Source organism: Heterodontus francisci, chromosome 24, assembly GCF_036365525.1.
Source record: "Heterodontus francisci isolate sHetFra1 chromosome 24, sHetFra1.hap1, whole genome shotgun sequence".
Taxonomy (NCBI): Eukaryota; Metazoa; Chordata; class Chondrichthyes; order Heterodontiformes; family Heterodontidae; genus Heterodontus; species Heterodontus francisci.
The window spans coordinates 18,572,252-18,575,352 of NC_090394.1; positions in this window are offsets into that span (position 1 = coordinate 18,572,252).

The following is a 3,101-nucleotide window of genomic DNA, read 5'->3' on the forward strand; positions in this document are numbered from 1 at the left end:
TTGTATCTATGGTTTTCTGTCTTGGCTTAGTTTTCTTCTGTGGGTCCCTGTCTTTGCATGAGAGGGAGAGGGAGAGAGACAGGGAAATATGCTATCTCTTAAAGTTCAGTTGATGTCTGACCCAAACTGTTCTGTGAACACAGTTCAAACCAAACCTGGGCCAGCAGGCCAGTCATGTGAATAGCTTTTTTTTTCGAGACAACCTGCCCAGCGAGTTATGTGGATTCTTTCAATCTTAAGAGATATCCTCAGTATGGGGCTGGAATGCTGACCTTAACACACTCAATGACCGGAATTTTACCGTTAAGAATCGGGTCCCGTCGGGGTCGTGCGGAGGGAAAAATGGCGCGCGATGACGTCGGGCCGGGTCCCCAGCGTCAGTACGTGCTGACGCAATTTAACCAGCGTGGGAAGTTGGGCGCAGTTGAGTTTGTGCTCGTTGCCGGACTAACATCAATTGAGAAGTACTTAAGGTAATTCAGAATCCAATTGACGGAGATTTTACGCTACGTATCTGATTTTACGGCCGTTAATCGGGTCGTGGGGTGTGTCGGGAACCCGGCAGGTTCAAAAGAGCGGCAGGCATTGATTCATGAGGGAATTGGAGGTAAAAATATATTTATTGAACTTTATTAATGCTGATTTTATTTGTGTCCTAACAAGGGTTGTAACTTACAGGTTGTGCAGATGGTTTAATCTGAATGTTATGCACTGTTGATCGGGACCCATCTAATATTAGTTATTGCCTGAAGGAAGTACCTGAAGTGAGCCAGTCACAAAAGCTGGAAGCTATTACCTGTGGTCAAAGCATTTGTTCTGCTGTTCAACAATGGGAATTGTTCACTCTGGAGGTGGATCATCAGATGAGGAGGACAGTGATTCAATGAGTGACAGAAGTACAAATGGTCAGGGGAACGTACAGCAAGTTGCACCCGTGCATCCTCATGCTGCTGGAGGGAGAGTAGTTCACAGAGTCGCCCGGGAGCGACCAAATGTCAGGAGACGTTCCTACCCAGTAGTAAGGGCATACCGAACGCGTCTGAACTACCTGCAGCTGTCAGAACGCCAGTGCAGAAGAAGACTGCGGCTGTCACGGGAGACTGTCACATCTCTTTGTGAGATGCTGGCAGTGGATGTTGCATCAAACTGTCTCGGTGACCATCCAATGCCAGTCGCTCTAAAGGTTACAATAGCTCTTAACTTCTATGCATCTGGCTGCTTCCAAGCCTCAGCAACAGACTTGTGCGGTGTCTCACAATCAGCAGCGCACCATTGCATAAAGGTTGTGACTGATTCATTGTTTCAACGTGCTGACCATTTCATCACGTTCAAGACAGACAACACCAGTCAGGCTGAAAGAGCCAGAGGCTTCAGTATTATATCCGGCTTCCCAATGGTACAGGGCGTGATAGACTGTACTCATGTGACCCTTAGAGCACCAGCTGGACAGTCGGAGGCATTCATGAACCGCAAGGGATTCCATTCAATGAACGTTCAGCTCGTTTGTGATCATCGGAAGCGAATCATGCAGGTGTGTGCACGTTACCCTGATAGTTGTCATGATTCTTTCATTCTCCACAACTCTCAGGTGCCTGCAATTTTCAGTCCTCCACACAGAATGGAGAGATGGATACTTGGTGACAGGGGTTATCCTCTGAAGACATGGCTCATGACACCAGTGAGAAACCCAAGGGGTGAGGCGGAGGAACGATACAACGGGAGCCATGCGGCCACCAGTGTGACAATCGAGCAAACTATAGGCCTCCTAAAGATGAGATTTAGGTGTCTTGACCGCTCTGGTGGATCACTGCAGTACGCACCGTCGAGGGTTTCCAGAATCATTGTCGTCTGCTGTGCCTTGCATAACCTGGTGATTGAACATGGAGATGCCCTGGAGGATGATCAATGTCAGCGCGATGTGTCATCAGATGATGACAATGTTTCTGATGAGGAAGATGGGCATCAGTCTAATGATGATCATGGAGAAGAAGCTGAATGTAACTTGGCTCTAACTGCTAGAGAAGCAAGGGAATCTCTAATAGGAACGCGTTTCAGTTGAAATGATATAAATCTTCACACATTTCAATCTGCTTTATGACATTAATTATTGTGAGGATCTGACAGTGCAAAATCTCTAACCTTTAGGGGGTGAGACAAAGAGAATAACCAATCCATCACATCATGAGGGACGCGACCCAAGTGTGTGGCCTCACATTTGAGACAACTTGAGTTGACTAACTACGTAATATCTGACTTCAGGTATGACATGTCCAATGATAAAATCTCCAATTTAATCAAACACTATTGTTTTACAAATCAAATAAATGTATTTCATGTCACCCAGTGCATCAGTAATGAAATTAAAGTGTTTTCTTAATCTGTTTACGCGTGCTCATTCGTGTGCATGATCCCTCGCCACCAGACTTACCAGAGGCAGGTGGCTGATCTTGTTGCTGCCCTACTTTTGATGACTTGGGCGGACATCCTCTGCCTGCTCGCGGCCGTGAGGGCCCTGGCGTCTCAGGGTTCTCATGACAAATATCATGAGCACCCTCGATCACCCTGGGATTTTGCAGTTCACATGCCCCTGGCAGAGGGAGCAAGGAGCTGCAGGATGCATCAGTGGCACCATGAGAGGAGCTCCCATATGCGATCTGCTGCCCCTCGTGCCCTCGTGAGGCTCCGGTGGTCCTCAATGGTAGCATCAAAGCGATGAGTGGCCTCAACCTGGCGCAGTCGCATCAGATTATGCTCTCTGATGCTCTGGTCCAGGGAGGCCATACTCTCTCTGAGGTCCCGAATTGCATGAAGAACTGGTCCCTCCACTGCAGCCGCCAGTCTATCAACAGATGTTCAAATGCCTGTGAGTTTGCTGAACTCATATTCTGGATGGATGTCTCCAGAGTATGAGTCATAGCGCGCAATGTTTCAGGCAACTCCGCCAGAATTCCATGGACTGCATTCTGCACCTGCAACATCGCCCGATGAAAGGATGATCTCAGAGGCACATCATCAGCTTGTGGCTCTGCACTGGCCTGGCATCCCACTCTCCTCCGAGCGTGTGATGCATCGGCCGATTCTGCCTCTGGTGTCTGTCCCGG